Here is an 18471-nt window from a genome sequence, read left to right as displayed (position 1 = left end):
ATTTTTAATATGCTTATTGGCAATGCATATATCTTTCTTTGTGTTTTCAAATGCTTTGGTGTTATTTTTTGGATTTGTTATATTCTCATTACTGAGTTATGAGTGCTTTTACATTCTGGATAGCAGATATTTGCCCATTAATTTCTCCTCCTATTGAACGTGTGTGTGTACTCATTTTTCTGATGATATATTTTTAGTCAGTTTTTAATTTTAATAACATCTAGTTTATCAATTTTTTTTTATGATTGATGTTTTCTGATTCCTGTTCAAGAAATCTTTGCCTAACTCAAAGTTGCAAAGGTATTCTTCTGTGTTTGTTTCTAAATAGTTTTATAGTTTTAGCTCTCATGTTTAGGCCTATGCCCACTTCAAATTAATTTTTGTGGGCAGGGCACAGGGGCTCACGCCTGTAATCCCAGCACATCCGGCGGCCGAGGTGAGCGGATCACTTGAGGTCAGGAGATTGAGACCAACCTGGCCAACATGGTGAAATCTTGTCTCTACTAAAAATACAAAAACTAGCCCAGTGTGGTGGCGTGCACCTGTAGTCCCACCTACTAGGGAGGCTGAGGTGGGAGGATCACTTGAACCTGGGAGATGGAGATTGCAGTGAGCTGAGATCAAACCACTGCATTCCAGCTTGGGAAACAGAGGAAGATGCTGTCCCAACAACAATAAAAAAATTATTTTTTGTGTATGTATGGTGTGGGTTACAGTTGATTTTTTAATAAGGATATCTATTTATTTCAGGACCCTTTACTGAAAATACTTTTCTTTCCTCATTAAATGACTTTGGATTCATTGCAGGAACTCAAACTACTTTAGAATTATGACTCTACTTCTGAGTTCTTTACTTTGTTTCATTGATCTAGTTGTTGATCCTGCCTGTTTATTCATCTATATTACTCTAGTTTTATAGTAAACCTGAAAATCAGGTAGCATAAGTCCTTGAACCTTATTTATCTTTTAAAATACGAGTGTGAGATGTATGGTTCTTTACATTTCCATGTAAAATTCAGAATCATGTCTTCAGTTTCACAAAAAGAACTGAAAATTATGAGGATTTCATTGACTATGGAGAGGTAATTACATCTTAACAATTTTGAGCTTTCCAACCACTAACATTATATATTTCTTCATGTATTTATGGTTACTTGAATTTCTTTGAGCAGTATTTTCTGGTTTTTGGTATACAGGATTTTCATGGTCTCTCCTAAACCTATTCCTAAATATTATATGCGTTTTTGCACAATTTTAAGAATTGTTTTCCTAATTTCATATTTCAACTGTTAGCTGTAATTATGTAATAATACAAACTATTTTTATATATTAGCCTTGTATCGTCTAAACTTGCTAAATTCATCTATTAGTGTCTAGTTTTATATTGTATAAATTTTTCTATGTGAAAAATATCATTTGCATATAATGATAGTTTGACTTCTTTAATTCTGATTGTTATGCTTTTTATTATTTTTTTTCTTATTTTATTGCAATGGCTACAATTTCAGTAAAATGTTGAATAGAAGAAGTTTTGAGAGTGAATACCATTATCTTTTTTTCACAACTTAGGGGGAAAGCATTAATATGACATCATTAAATAAAATGTTAGCTGTTGATTTTTTATAGATGCCTTAATCAGACTGAGGAGAGGAACTTACTTTCTATTCCTGGCTTGTTGAGAGTATTTTATTTTTAATCATGAACAGATGCTGAATTTGGTAAAATATTTTTATTCATCTATTGAAATGATCATGAAGTTTTTATTCTTTATAATCTTAATAGAGTGAATCACATTGATTTATTTTTAAGTGTTATATCCATCTGGCATTTCTGGAATAAACTTCATTTGGCATGATATCTTATCATTTTTATATATGCTAATATCTTAAAGACTTTTTCTCCCCAAATTTACAACTGTCATTGGTCCATAGTTTTCTTTTTGGAATAAATTTGTCATTTTTTAATATTGGGATTATGCTGCCTTCATAAACTGTTTGGAAATGTTTCCCACTTTCCTGTTTTATAAGAGTATGTGTGAGATTATTGTTGTTACTTTAAAAAATATTTGAGAAAATTCTTTAGTAAAACTATCTTGACATTGAGTTTACTCTGTGGAAAAGTTTTAAACTCTGCATTCAATTTTTTGATAGATATAAAAATACACAGATTTTCTGCTTTATCTTTTGTCATTGTTAGTAAGTTGTATTTTTGAAGAATCTGTCCATTTCATCAAGTATTGAATTTGCAGTGTAAAATTGTTCATAATATACTCTTATTATCTAGTTATTTTCTATAAGATCTATAGTTCAATATAGTCCTTTCATTTCTGATGTTGGTATTTGGTGTGCTCTCCTTTTTTGTTTTAATCTCTCTCTCTCTCTTTTTTTTATTTTTTAACTTGATCAGACTAGTTAGGGATTTAGAATTTTGTTGATCTTTTTTGATAACCAACTTTTAGGGCTTTAAACTTTTTCTGTTTGCATGTTTTCTATTTTATTATTTTTTTCTGATTTTTATTTCTTCTCTCCTATTTTGAGTTTGCTTTGCTCATCTTTTTTATAGATTCTAAAGGTGGAAATTAAGTCATTGAGTTTAAGAATTAAATCCCAGAAAATGAAAATAAAATGCTAAAAGATATATGCCTTGATAAGGCGAGAGTTAGAATGTGAACATAAGTCTAATAGCATTTAGTCTAATGTTCCTTGCACTGAGTCATATTGCTCACTTTGTCTTCCCTGTTCTTTTCTACAGCATTTTAAGTTACTTAGATGTTTATGTTTGTTCCAAGTCCTGTGAAAGATGAAGAGTGCACTTTACTAATTACAAAGGACTCAATGCCATAGTTTTTTCAAAACATACTTAGCTGAGAAATCAGTGCTGCAAGTGATTAGGACTGCCCTACAACACTGGAAATAAGCTTTGATTGGTGGGGAATTGTAAAGTGACTCTATAACTTAAAATCTAAAAATATTATCAGATTGGCAGCAATGTTGATAAATTCCTGGCAGTGTTGGGGAAATAAAGTGACTTAAATCAAAATATCATAAAAAGATATGTAGAAAGAAAAATGGAGCTAAAAGATGTTTAGATTGCAAATTCTGCAGTAATTAACAAGCATTATGCCATCTTTTCATAATTATTCAGGAAAGTTTGTCATGCCCATTATGAGTTATAATTATAGGATGGCCTTTTGCTATGACATTTTCATCAAATTTGCTTGTGGCTTAAATGTTAAGAATGCTTGATCATATTTAAAAATATGTGCTAATGTTTTAAAGATTAAGTCAGAAAAACAAACTAGTGAAGTTATTGTGATTCTTTTGTATTTTAGGATTAAATGAGATAACTGATGCAAAATGCTTACCACCCTTCTGCCACAATGTAGTCACTCAGGGAATGTCAGTTAATTGCCCCTTTTCACCTTACCATGTAAAGAATATTTCTGAGGTTTCAGATTATCCCAAATACAACTCCTTTTGGGCTTAGTTTTATAATTGGTACAATATCACTGAGTGTAAATTTATTCTGTTTTTGTAACATGTCTGCGTGTCATTTAGCATAATCATTTTAGCTCTCTTATTTACAACAAATAAGTTTTAATTGTAAGGAACCATAAATCTACTCAATTCTAGAAAAGTTTTTTTTGGTGTTGAAGTGCTGCAATGTAAGCCTTTATTTCAGATTTTAGAAAGATTCTTGGTGGGAGGCTGAGGCAGGAGAATTGCTTTAACTTGGGAGGTGGAGCTTGCAGTGAGCTGAGATCGTGCACCATAGTACTCCAACCTGGGCAACAAGAGTGAAATGCCATCTGAAAAAAAAAAAAAAAAAAGGAAAGATTCTTAGTTGTTGATGAATAGTAGAGCTCTTAACCTTCATGGGAAAGTTGTAATGTCTTCTAGGTGATTCAGAATACCGAAGTTAAAAAAGGTAAAAAGAAAAGAGAGGAGAAGGGTAGGACAAGGAGTAAGTGGAGCTGAGTTCAAGACCTGCTCTGCCATTATCTAGATGTATATATTTTAATGAAAATTGTTTTACCTTTCCTGTACTTCCTCTTAGAAAAACAATGTAAGCATAATTATCAGATCTAAGATTATATCCATTCTAATATGTAAATGCCATTATAGACCAAGTGAAAATCTTGAAATATAAGACAGTAACGAGACGGCCAGATGGGAGCAGGTCCCAGGAGAAACTCCAACTAGCTTGCCCACTGGGATAGAGCCTCAGAAAATTCATGGCGTTTGCAGCAGGGAGGAGCCTGGCCCCTCCTCTTCCTGTGTGGACCCTGGCATTCAAATGGCCGGAGGGTAACGCTCAAGCAGGGGCCTCTGGGCTTACAGATTCTTTCCCCTTTTCACCCAAGAAAACCCTGCTGTGCTCACCCTTTAAATCATCTGAGAGCCTAAATTTTCATGGCCATGGGATGGACAAGAACCCCATCTTTAGCTGAACTAAGGAAAAGTCCTGCAACAGTAATTGATTCATAGAGAAATGAAAGTTGAATTTTATCTGTCAACAAAATTTGCATGATTGTTCAGAATTCAAGGAATTTGACTAATGACAAGCAGGAGCCTTGTCATTAGGACCATCTTAAGACATGCTCACCAGCTGGTTTTGTTAAAACATTGGTTGGTTCTGGCTGAACACTGTTGTGTTGGGAACAGGCTGAAATACAATGATCATTGGAATGAAGAGACAGTGGGAAATTTTGATTTGTATGGGATAGTTTAGATGATCACTGCAGCTGAGACCTAAATTTTTAAAGCAGAATGTGTGTACTGTCATTTATGTGGTTCATTTCTCTGCATCTTTCATTTTATTGATTATTTAGTTCCTGGCAAATGTAATGTAAATTTCTTTCCTCTTTCCTTTGACTGACAAATTGTGAAATATGTGCAATCTTAAATGTTATCTCTTGGTAGAAGATTACACTTTATTTCTGTGACTAGTTATATTAAATGAGTACACATTTATAAACATTTTTTGGCAAACAATTTGGTGTCATTAGATAGTCCTGTTAATTTGGGTATAGTATGGCAATCCCAGTAAATCTAGATGTAAAATTGTTGAATTGCATTTGAACAAATTGTATTTGAAATTTGTATTCAAACTGTATTTGAATTAGATATTTTCTTATATTAGCTCATCAGAAATTAGAAAAAAAAATGCTAAGAAAAGGCACCCAAACCCAGAGTAACTGATAGAAAAATGAAATGTCATTTTCTGTCAATTTGGAAAAGTAAGGTGTTAAAGAAATCATTGATATTCCAAACATATCAGAGGCTGGACAAAACAGAAATAATAAATAAATTAATTAATTAATAAGGCCAAGCTCAAAAACAAAAGAATTAAATAAGCCCAAATACAAAAATTAATTCAAAGTGAGGAAACAGCCTGTGTGTTGAAGTTGAGAGTTTACAGGGATAATCATATTGGCCTTAACTCTTATTATAAACTTTATGATAACAGTTTTGACAGCATAAGTGAAATAGACCATTTATTTGGAAATTATATGTGATAAAAATTGACTTAAGAAGAAATAAACTATAACCTCTAAAGATTAGTAACCAGCTACCCTTTTAGCTCCTTGATCAGGACACCAGGCTCAGGTGGTATGACAGAAGATGTTAAATACCCTTCAAAGGAGAGGGGATACGTATTTTGTATAAACTGCCAGAGAGAAAGAAGACAAAGCTACCCAACCATTTGTATAAGGCCAGTATAACCTTAACAACAAATTTGGTGGAATACAGAGATAAAAGTCACAAGATAATCTCCCTATGAACATGGCAAAGAAGTCTTAAATATAATGTTGGTGAGGATCCCACCAAGATGACTGAATAGGAACAGCTCCGGAGCACAGCTCCCAGTGAGAGAGACACAGAAGGCATTTCCAACTGAGATACCAGGTTCATTTCAATGAGAATGGTTGGACAGTGGGTGTAGCCCAAAGAGGGCAAACCGAGGCAGGGTGGGGCACTGCCTCACCTGGGAAGTGCAACTCACCTGAGGATTGGGGACTTTGCCCCACCTCCAGCACTCTGGTTCAGATACTGCTCTTCACCCATGCCCTCTGCAACCCATAGACCAGGAGATCCCCGCCAGGCTGAAAAGTGCAAGAGTTACCAACACAGATCCGAGCGGCAGCTCCGACAGACACCGCAGGTTGTTGGCCCAGATGTGGGTAAACATTTTGACTAGCACCGAGAACACCTGTGGGATGGAGCTACCTGCTCCCCAGAAAGAGGGAACTGAAAGCAGGGAGACAGGTGATATGACTTGGCAGGTTTCACCCCTCAAAAGACCTCTCAGTTGAGAGTTTTGCAGCCGGCATATCAGTTCGAGTGCGACCCAGGATGATCAAGCTTTGTGGGAGAAACAGCATCCACCATTGCTGAGGTGGTTCTAAACCTGAATGTGTAAACAAAAGCCAGAGGAAGCCTACACAGCAGCTGGACAGAGTCTGTGACAGCCCAGCAGCACCTCTGCAGGCAGGCAAGGGACAGACTGCCTCCTCAAGTGGCTCCTGACCTCTGTATAACCAAAAAGATGCCTCATACAGGAGAGCTCTGGTTGTCACCTGGCAGGTACCCTTCTGGGATGAAGCTACCAGAGGGAAGATCAGGCAGCAATGCTTCCTGATCTGCAACCCCCGCCAGTGATTCCCAGGCAACCAGAGTCTAAAGTGGACCTCCAGCAGTCCTACAGCAGAGGGATTGCACTGTTAGAAGGAAAACTAAACAAAAAGAAATAGTTTCAAAATCAACAGAAAGGATGTCCACTCAGAGACTCATTTTGAAATCACCAACATCAAAGATCAAAGATAGATAAATCAACAAAATGGGAAGAAACCAGCGCAAAAAGGATGAAATCATGAAAGACCAGAAAACCTCTCCTTTTTGAAGGGATCACAGCTCCTCACCAGCAAGGGAACAAAACAGGATGGAGAATGAGTTTGATGAATTGCCAGAAGCAGGCTTCAGAAGGTGGGTAATAACAAACTTCTCTGAGTTAAAAGACCATGTTCTAACTCAATGCAAAGAAACCAAGAACCTTGAAAAAATGTTAGATGAAATGCTAACTAGAATAACCAGCTCAGAGAAGAGCATAAACGACTTGATGGAGCTGAAAAACACAGCATGAGAACTTTGCAAAGCATACACAAGTTTCAGTAGCTGAATCAATCAAGCAAAAGAAAGGATATCAGAGATTGAAGATCAACTCAATGAAATAAAATGAGAAGGCAAGATTAGAGAAAAAAGAGTGAAAAGAAATGAACAAAGCCTCCAAGAAATATGGGATTATGTGAAAAGACCTAATCTACACTTGATCAGTATACCTGAATGTGACAGGGAGAATAAATCCAACCTGGAAAAAAAGTTCAGGATATTATCCCAGAGAACATCCCCAACCTAGCAAGGCAGGCCAACATTCAAATTTAGGAAATACAGAGAACACCACAAAGATACTCCTCAAGAAGAGCAACCCAAAGGCACATAATCGTCAGATTCACCAGCATTTAAATGAAGGAAAAAATGCTAAGGGCTGCCAGAGAGAAAGGTCGTGTCACACAAAGGGAAGCCCATCAGACTTACAGGGGATCTCTTGACAGAAACCCTACAAGCCAGAAAAGAGTGGGGCCAATATTCAACATCCTTAAACAAAATAACTTTCAAACCAGAATTTCATATCCAGCCAAACTAAGCTTCATAAGTGAAGGAGAAACAAAGTCTTTTATGGACAAGCAATTGCTGAGAGATTTTGTCACCATCAGACCTGCATTACAAGAGCTTCTGAAGGAAACTCTAAACCTGGAAAGGAACAACCAGTACCAGCCACTGCAAAAATGTACCAGTTGGTAAAGACCAATGACTCAGTGAAGAAACTGCCTGGATTAATGGACAAAAAAACCAACCAGTAACAAAATGGCAGGATCAAATTCACACATAATAATATTGTTAAATATAAGTGGCCTAAATGCCACAATCAAAAGACACAGACTGGCAAACTTGATAAAAAGTCAAGACTCACTGGTGTGCTGTATTCAGGAGACCCATCTCACACGCAAAGACACATATAGACTCAAAATAAAGGGATGGAAGAAGATTTACCAAGCAAATGGAGAACAAAAAAAAGCAGGAGTTGCAATCCTAGTCTCTGATAAAATGAACTTTAAATCAACAAAGAACAACAGAGACAAAGAAGGGCATTACATAATGGTAAAGGTATCAATGCAACAAGAAAAACTAACTATCCTAACCTTTTGGAATGTAAATATCTTTCCAAGGGCTATTAATACGTAAATGGATGGTTTCTCTGGCTTTGAAGACCTAGGGATATCTTCAAGCTCTGGACTTCATACCATTTGAAATGTAAATACCTCAGGAGATAGCACTCCAGTCTTCCTGCACTTTAGCATTTTAACCTAGCTACCTAATTTGGGCTGTAACTATTTGGCCCTCTTGAGGAAGTAAGAGAAGTTTCATTACTCTGTGGGATCAAAATAATTAAGTAGACACCTAGACAGATGGCTACACATTCATTTCTTATTGCATAGCTCCAGGGGCAGTAAAGACAAATATTATCTTTATAATATATATATTTCCTTGTCTCCAAAAGCTAGGGCATTGATAATAAGCCAGTATGAAAATATGTAAGATAGTTAAAAAAAAAAAAAAAAGGCAAGGCTGCTATCATCGGGAGTCTAAACAATATATACAGATCATTCAGATTTCCATACAAATAAATTGTTAAGAATGACAAAAGATTCAGCAAGCTTTTTGAATGCAAGATTCATGTATAAAATTTGGCAGAATTCTTTTGCAATAGCTAATTAAAAATGAAATGGTAAGATAAAATCTTTTTCATAATAGTGACAAAACTGTTTATAAATTGGGAAAATATATAGAAATTGCAGAAGTTCATGTTGAAAATTAGTTTATTGAATGAAATATAAAGAAGACTAAAAACGGAGGTGGTGGGGATATAACCTGTTCCTGGAGGAGAAATCAGCACTGTAAAATCTGTTTTTCTCAAATCCGTGAACTCAGTGCATTTCCGATTCAGATCCCTTGGGAGTTTTTGAGAAGTTTGATTCCAAATATCATATGAAACAAGAAGGTTCAAGGAATTGAGGAAAATTTTAAGGAAGAGGAAAAACTTGCTCTATTAGAAATCAAGAAGTAATACAAACTTGAATCTTTGGAACAGTGTAGTGTTGGCAAATGGATAAACATCAACTGGTAATGGCTGTATTAGGTTCTTCAGAGAAATAGACCCAAGTGTGTGTGTGTGTGTGTGTGTGTGTGTGTGTGTGTGTGTGTGTAAAGATTTATTATAAGAAATTAACTTACATGATAGTGGAGGCTGAGAAATCCCAGGATCTGCAGCCTGCAAGATGGAGACCCAGGAGAGTCAATGGTGCAAACCCAGGGTGTGTTCAAAAGCCTGAGAACCAGGAGAGCTTTCAGCACAGGAGGGGATTGATGTCCCCGTTAAAACAGGCAGGAGTTCCCTCTTAGTAAGCCTGTTCTATTTAGGTTTTTAATTGATTGGATTGGGGTTACCCACATTAGGGAAGGCAATCTGCTTGCCAATTAAATGTTAATTTTGTCCAAAAACAGCTTCACAGACATACCTAGAATAATGTTTGACCAAATGCCTGTGCACCCTGTAGTCCAATCAAATTAACATATAAAATACATGAAATTAACTATCAGAAAAACTAACCTGTATATTTTAGTTACTATATATCAGGCACTATTCCAAGCACTTTGTGTGTATGAGTATGTTTAATTCTCATAGCATCCTATGAAATAAGTATGATTTTATCTCCATTTTATAAATGAAGCCACAGTGAAATTAAGAACTTAAATATCTATAATAGGATAGAACAGAGAACCCAGAAAGATACCCACACATAAATGGAATCTTGGAATGTGATAAAAATAACATTGTTAGTTAGGGATAAAGTGGTGTTGGGACCATTGCTTATCTATATTAAAATGTTAGTGTTTTACCTCATAGCACACACCAAAATAAATTCCAGGTGAATTAAAGATCTCTAAGAGAAAAGCAAAAGTTCAAAAACTTAATAAAAGAAAAATAAAATGTAGAAGAATATCTTTATAATATCACAGCAGGGAAGGAATTCTTTAAAACAAGATGAAAAAATTTAAAAATTGATAATTTGACTTCATCAAAATATAAAATATTTGTAGCTACCACACCTTAAATGTTTATTAGGCTCCTGTTCCCTGCCAAGCATTGCTAATCACTTTAACATATGAAGTCAGTTAATCCTCATAAAACAAGCTGAAGATGTACATACCTTGTTACCCAGCCATTCCACTTCTAGGAAGATACTTTAGAGAAATTCTTGCATATCTTCACTGCTCTTATGCTAATAATAACCCAAACCAGAAAGCAACCTAAATTTACCAAGAGGAATCAAATTAATAAGTAGATAAATAAATAGTAGCATCTTCATATAATGGAATATTATACACGTTTAACATTAGTAAATAATCTACAAGACTCAGCATAGTTATAGGCCCTAAAATAATGATGAGTTAAAGCAAGTGGTAGAGCCATATATAAGATATAATGTCATTTATTTACATGTATAAGCACAAAAACTAATATATTGCTTATGATTATGTACATTTTTTAAAGGGTAGGAAAATGAAAGATCATTAGAAACAATTTACAGTATCTTCTGTATCTACATAGAATCCACCATATTCTGTATATACAATATATGGTATCTATTGTATCTTTTTAGTATATTATTTTCTAAATGAGACTTAAATATCAAATTTTAATATTTGTGAATTCTGGATTATGTGTGCATAGATTTAAAAAAAGTCCTTAATTCACTTATTGTTTGAAGTGTTTCATAATAATTGAAATAAAATCAGAGAAAACCATTTGTACCAAAGAGAAAGAGTGGAATAGTCATGGAACTTCTACATGCTTGTAGTGATTTTTATTAGATATTGATTAGGGAATGGTTATAGGTTAAGAAGCTATAATTCTTTATAGCCCCCTTCAACACTCTTGGAACCTAAGGTTATTGCTCTCAAAGTGGACTATTAGACTGTTTTTAGGATGAGATTACAAAGCTAAGAACACAGTCTTTAGGAGGTTACAGAATGGAGCGGAAATGCTCCAAATGAAACCTGGTGATGATCCTTGATTCTTTGAGTATGAATATGTCAAAACATAGATATAAAGAACTTATGATACTTGACACACTATAAATTATATGAGTTATTTTAAATGTGAACTTTATTTTTCACTGGTCTATGTAAGGTATAAAATTTTCATAAGCCTTTGAATATCAAAAGTGAGAAGTGTTTAGAAACTACTGATAGAGATGTTTTACCTCTCTGCCTGCAGCCATCTGTTGTTTCAGAGGCATTCGTTATTTTGCCCGTAGCATTCCCATACCTTATTTATGCTTCAGTGTCTGCCTGCAATAACTGGAAAACATAAGCACCTAAAAATCAAAAATATTTATGTAAGTCTTCTCTGATGCCCTCCTGTTGCAACTCTGTAGTTTTTGACAAGAGCCATTCACAAGTAAGCGGTCTCCTTGCAACTAGAAGGAAGCTTTTATGTAGCATAAGGTGTGTGGGAAGAAGTGGTTCATTTAAGTAATAAAAAAATTATAATTTAAGTCTGTTACAAGTGAAACAGAGATGGGGCTATGGATGATCTGTGTTTAGTGTGGGGCCAGTACAGCAGCCAGAACACTGGAATGTTAGTTCCAGGTCCCAAACTGTAAGGTAATCCACAATGGACATGTTGCTAACTAAGAATGGAGAGGGATTAGGCATTGTGATAGAAAGACCATATTATGTGAATTTAGGGAGGTTGATTTTGCCCTTGGAACCCTGCATTTCTATTTGAAAACAGGCAGACAATGTATTGCCCTGGAAAAACTACCAGAGGCTTCCTTTGAGCCATTCACCATGACCCAGAAGCTGGCCTTAAGAAGTCCAGGCTGAGAAACCCAATTGGTTTGTTAATGTGGTAAGATTGGATCTCCCTTTTGGGAATAGCCTCACATTTAACCAAGTCCACAGAGACTAATGAGTACAATCCAGAATGCAGGCTATTGATTGACCAGCATAGAGGCTTGTGCAGAGAAGTTTACTAGCCAAACAAATCATAATGCTCTGTCTACTTAGCCGAGATGTGCATTTTTAGGACATGTTCTGAGGGACATTGTCAGCTTTTCTTTTTGAATTTATTTATTGAGGCTTCCATGTTTGACAAATTGTATTATATTTACATTACTGAATGATACTCACATTCCATGTCTGCCTCCTTGAGGTCTTACCCACATCACATGACTTTTAATGTTTTGGCTGCTCTCTTATGCTTCAGTGACACATTATGAGCTATCTCTTGTTTTGCTTCCCCAAATGATAATCATAATGACTTAGAGTTTGCTAGTATAACTCTGAGGACATCGAACCTTATTTTCAAGTTTTCAGGCACTATTCACTCCTTATGTATGTGTCAACATTAGCTTTTCCTTTCCCTTTTCTTGTTATTTTTTGAGAGCTTTAGCTGGCTGTGAAGTATTACTTCTCTTCTGTTTCTCTGAGGAAGATTTCATGGGGTAGCTGGATTAGAGATGCCTCAGGGTCATCAAGAGTATGAACATAGGACCTTATGGTTTTGAGAGGTTTACCAAAAAGTATCATCATTTGGTAGTTCCTGAAAGAAGGTTCTTGCAGCTACTGTGCATGGTCATATGTCAGTCTGGAAATAATATGGCTCAGGGAGTTCCTTGAATGCTTTTATCATGAGCCATGAAATGTAAAGAACTGAAACCCTGTATTCTTCCCATAGTGGATATGTATTTTTAGTGGTTGTTTTAGCTGAAGCTACAAAACTGAGTTATAAAGTCCTCTAAAAACCTTCTCTGAGCTGTTCTACTCTTTGCCCCAGCCTTCCTCTTCACATCTTCTGTCTCAATCCCCATATTTTAGAGATTCTCTTTCTCTTCACATCTTTTTTTATTGCCAACTGATTGTCCATATGTTTTATTAACTATGTCCATCGGATTAGAGTTGCCATATTTAGCAAATGCAAACACAATAAAAGCTACAAATTCAGCAAATGAAAATACATCCGTGAAATATCTGGGACATACTTATACTAAGAAAAAATATGTTTGTTGTTTATCTGAAGTTGAAGTTTAACTGCATATCTTATCTTTTATCTAGCAACCCTATTTTGGCTCCTCCCCACTTCAGCTCTTCAAATGTCTCTCTTGCGTGACTGAGTTTTCTGAGATTCTGGGCCTTTACTCAGCTCAGCATCTGGCTTTTTGATTTCCTGGATAGGAAAAATTTTTCCCATTTTACTCCAGTCATCCTTTAGGTTGTGCTCTAACATGAACTGTCTCTGTGCAAATAGAAACAGGTTATAAAGAACATATTCTGAGTATTGAGGCTGAAATACTCAGTGCCTCTGCTCACTCCTTACTGTTTCCTCTTGCTTCAAAGTCCTCAACGCACTCCTCTCCTCAGAGTGAGAGCCCAAGCCTTCAGCCAGATAATTGTGTTCCAACATAACAAGGCAATCCTTTAGTTAGTGCTCTTCAGATTCTTCTCTTAATAGCATCACTCTGGATGATTAAAAGGTGTTATATAATGCAGACTGAGATTCTTCTAAACCAAAGCTACAACCAAGGAAATTTCTTCAGAAATATGTCTTTAATTTTTGTTTGTTTTTGCCTACAGTGAAGGAAAATGAGCTTATTCTATTAAAGTTTGCACACGTCAGTCCCTAAATGTTGAAAACCATATCCCCTCACTAGCAAACAGACCTTTCTGTTTCGTATCTGTCCCTATCGTAGGATTCAAGCTCTAGAAACTTACAAATGAGAGAAGAGATTTTGCTTTTAGGAGTGAGTGCAGCATGTAAGTGTGTTTTTACTTTCTTTAAAAATTTTTAAACAGCTATATATATAACAGATACAATTCACATGCTATACAATGTAGCCATTTAATGTGAAAATTCAATGTTTTTAATTATATCCATGGGATTGTATAACTATTACCACAATATAATTTTAGAGCATTTTCATCTTGACTAAAATAAACCTGAATCCATTAGAAGTCACTCCCCGTATCTCCCCTTCATCATATTCATCATTTCATCTCTTGATAGTTATTTAGGTTTTGTCTACTTTTTAATTTGCATGAATAATATTACATACAATGTTGTTCATAGTACAATAGTACTATGAGGACCCATGCATGAGTTTTTATGTGGACATATGTTTGCATTTCTCTTGGCTTGATATCTAGTGGTGGAATGGCTGAGTTTTATAGTAACTCTCTGTTTAACTGTTTGAAGAACTGCTAAACTGTTGTCCAAAATGACTGCATCATTTTACATTCCCACTAGCAATGTATGAAGATTCCGATTTCTCCACATTTTGCCTATCCTTAATGTTGTCTGTCTTTTTTATTATAGCCATCCTAGTGCAGTGAAGTGATATCTCATTGTAGTTTTGATTTGCGTTTCTCTGATGGCTAATGATATTGAACATCATTTTGTGTGCTTAGTGCATACTTGTGTATCTTTTTTGGAGAAATATCTACTCAGATTCTTTGCCTATTTTTAAATTGGATTATTTGTCTTTTTATTATTGAGTAGCAATAGCTCTTTATATATTCTGAATGTAAGTCCTTTAGCATATATATTCTTTGAAAATGTTTTCTCCTATTCAGTAGATTGTCTTTTTATCTTCTTGATGTTATTATTTGCAGCACAAATATTTTTAATTTTGCTGTTTATCTATTTTTTTGTCACTTGTACTTTTAGTGTCACAACTAAGATATCATTGCCTAAACTATGACATTGTAGATTTACTCCTGCATGTATTCTAAGAGTTTTATAATTTTAATGGTTACATTTAGGTCTATGATCAAATTTGAATTAATTTGGGGGTATGGCATGAGAAAGCACCTCGATTTAATTTTTTTGCATGTGGCTCTCTGATTTTACCAGTGCCATCTATTGAGAAGTCTACTGTGTTCCCATTCAATTGTCTTGCCACCCTTGTGCTAAATCACTGGACTATAATGTAAAGTTTTAGTTGTGGACTCTTAATTCTATTTCATTGACATATAAGTCTATCCTTATGCCAGTGCCATGTTGTATTAATTACTGTAGCTGAGTAGTAAGTTTTGAAATCAAAAAGTGTGAGTCTTCCAACTTTGTTCTTGTTTTTAAAGATTGTTTTGGCCCTTTAGTATTGCATTTACATAAGAATTTTAAAATCAATGCGATTTCTGGAAACAAAACAAAACAAAACAAAACGGCCAGCTAGAATTTTAATAGGGATCGATTGACTTTGTAAATCAATTTGAGTAGTATTGCCAACTTACCAGTATTTTATTTTCTGAGCTATAGACATGGAATGTCTTTCAGTTTATTTAGATGTTCTTTAATTTCTTTTAACAATATTTTGTAGTTTTAAGGTTATGTCTTGAACATTCTTTGTAAAATATACATACCGAAATAGTTTACTCTTTTTAATGTTATTGCAAATGAAATTTTCTTAATTTTCAGATTTCCGATTGCTAGTATATAGAAATTCAATAGATTTTTATATATTTATATTTTATCATAGAACTTTGCTGAACTTGTTTATTCATTCTATTAGTCTTTTTTTTATATTACTTAGGATTTTCTACATACAAAATTATGTCACCTATGAAGAGAGAGAGTTTTACTTTTTCTTTTTCAATCTGATGCCTTTTACATCTTTTTATTGCCGAATTACTATGACTGGCATCTCCAGCAAAAGGTTGAATGGTCACAGTGAGAGCAGACATCCTTATCTGGTTCCTAATTTTAGAAGACAAGCAGTAATTCATTAAATTTTTCACCAGTAAATATGATATTAGCTGTAGGGTTTTTGTAGATGCCTTGTATCAGACTAAGTTTCTTTCTTTTCCTAGTTTGTTGACAGTTTCTATCATGAGTGAGTATTGGATTTTATGAAATGCCTTTTGGTTCTTATATTTAGGTCTACATTAAATTTTGAATTAGTTTTGGGGTATGGTGTGAGAAAGGGCCTTAATTTAATTTTTCTGCATGTGGGTATGGAGTCCTCTCAGTACCATTTGTTGAAAAGACTATTCTTTCCCAATTTAATTATCTTGGCATCCTTTTGGAAAATCAGTTGAATATACAATTAAACTTTTATTGTGATGATTAATATTGTTTTTGCCCTTTATTCTATTAATATAATATAATACATTTATTGACTTCCAGATGCTAAACCACTGTTGCATTCCTGGGATAATTTCTACTTGGCCATGGTGTATACATTTTTTTCTTTAATGTATGTTTCTGGATTCACTTTGTTGGTATTTTGTTTCAAATTTTATCCTCTGTGTTCATAAGGGATATTGTTCTATGCATATTATTTCTTGTGATTTTTTTTTTTTTGTATCAGGATAATACTAACATCATAGAATAATTTGGGAAGTGTTTCTATCTTCTGTTTTTTGGAAAAGTTTGTAAAGGATTGGTATTAATTCTTTTTTGGATGTTTACTGAAATTCACCAATAGGCCAAATGGGCCTTGACTTTTCCTTGTGGGAAGTTTTAAATTTACTGATTCTTTTTATCCATTTTTGGCCTATAGAGATTTTCTCTCTCTTTTTTTTTTTGAGTCAGATAGGGTGATTTGTTTCTTTCTAGGAATTTGTTCATTTCATCTAAGTTATCTAATTTGTTGGCCTACAGTTATTCATTATATTTCCTTATAGTGCTTCCTGTTTCTGTAAGATTGGTAACAATATTCTGATTTTAGCAACTTACATCTACTCTATTTTTTGTCTTTATCATTTCATCAAAAGTCTTGTTCAGTTTGTTGATCTTTTCAAAGTACTAACTTTTGGTTTTATTGGTGCTCTCTATTGCATTTTTATTCACTTTTATTTATCTCTGTCTTATTCTTTATTATTTCCTTCTTTCTGCTTGCTTTGTGTTTATTTTGTTCTTATTTTTCTAGTTTCTTAAGGTAAAAAGTGAGGTTATTGATTGAGATCTTTCTAATTTTTAATAGAAGCATTTACAGTTATAAATTTCACTCTGAGCACAGACTTAGCTGTATCCCGTAGTTTTGTTACATTGCATTTTCATTTTCATTCATTCTGAAATATTTTCTAATATCCTTTGTATATTCCTTCTTTGACCAGTTGGGTAAGTTTGCTTATTTCCAGGTATTTGTCTATTCCAAAATTTCCTTCAGTTACTGATATCTAATTTAATTCCTATGTGGTTTGATAGCATACTTTGTATTATTTCAATTATTTTAAATTACTGAGGCTTGTTTTACGGCTTAGCATATTGTATATACTGAAAATGTTCCTTGTATGCTTGAGAAGATGTGTATTCTGTTGTTCAATGGGATTTCCTAGATATATTTGTTAGTTCCAGCTGGTTTATAGAATTGTTCAACTCTTCTCTCGTTAGTTTTCTGTTAAATTGTTCTTCCCATTTTTGCAAGTGGCGTATTGAAGTCTCTGACAATCATTGTTGAATTGCCCAATTCTCTCTTCAGTTCTGTCAGTTTTGCTTGGCCTCTCATTGTGGAAACTGGATCCAATGAGTTAGTGGGGACAGGGGTAATCAGGGCCCCAGTATTCTCAGCTTTCAGCTTCTGGGGTAGAGCTTCCTCCTTACAAGTGGCAGCTGTGTGGGTGACTACAAAGGCAGTCTTTTTGGTCTCACCTGGCTGGAATAAGAGTGGCTGCAACATGGGGCTGGGAGGCAGAGGAGGGGTGGGAATGAGAAATGCCAGCAGCCTGGTCCTCCTGGGATAAAATTATAGTTTCAAACTGGCTGCTAGAGGAAGAAGGAGTTCCTACCTTCTTGACTGAACATGCTTCAGGAAGAGCTTCCTGGGAACTTGGAAGTGGATGTAATGGGCTAGAACATGGCTCAAATGCCACAGATTCTCACTTTTCTTATGATATTTAATAGATTTTCTTAAATGAATGTTGTTACATTTGCTGTATGCATTTAGGACTATTTCCAGGTAATATAAATGATTAATGATCTTTTAAAATAATTTTTGTGAGTTAGGTTGTGGTTTTGCTGGGGAGAGGCTGTGCCAATGTCTGTCTTCGTTCATTCTCGAAATCCTGCTTCTCCCTTGACTTTTTTAAGATTCTAAAATTCTATGAATTTTTTAAATAAATAGTTTATTGTCTCTAGGATCTGTATCTGCCGTTTGTTAGTCCATTAACACAGATGGCTTTGTTCAGATTTATTTTGGCTCCGATAAGTATCTTAGATAACAGTTTAACCTGCTTTGGCTCCTATATAATATTTATGACTCAGTAGTATTCCATGGTGCATATGCGTGTGTGTATGTGTTTGTGTGTGTGTGTATATATATATATATACCTTATATAATATAATTGA

At 34.7% G+C, this 18471-nt stretch overlaps 2 long non-coding RNA genes across 2 annotated transcripts in view; one reads left to right on the top strand and one right to left on the bottom strand.

Annotated features, from left to right (window-relative positions):
- LOC116548910 overlaps positions 1 to 18471 on the top strand; it is a 167994-nt gene that overhangs the window by 117786 nt on the left and 31737 nt on the right. The window lies entirely within an intron of this gene.
- Positions 6611 to 18471, bottom strand: part of LOC116548912 — a 20053-nt gene continuing 8192 nt past the window's right edge. Inside the window, exons 2-3 of the long non-coding RNA XR_004267617.1 lie at positions 10331 to 10430; positions 6611 to 6736 (exon numbers count right to left, since the gene is read on the bottom strand). This is a non-coding gene — a long non-coding RNA (uncharacterized LOC116548912). The remainder of the gene's footprint in view (positions 6737 to 10330; positions 10431 to 18471) is intronic.

Source organism: Sapajus apella, unplaced genomic scaffold (genome assembly GCF_009761245.1).
Source record: "Sapajus apella isolate SASKATOON/1434 unplaced genomic scaffold, GSC_monkey_1.0 scaffold1, whole genome shotgun sequence".
Lineage (NCBI taxonomy): Eukaryota > Metazoa > Chordata > Mammalia > Primates > Cebidae > Sapajus > Sapajus apella.
This window is presented reverse-complemented; position numbering and strand designations above follow the sequence as displayed.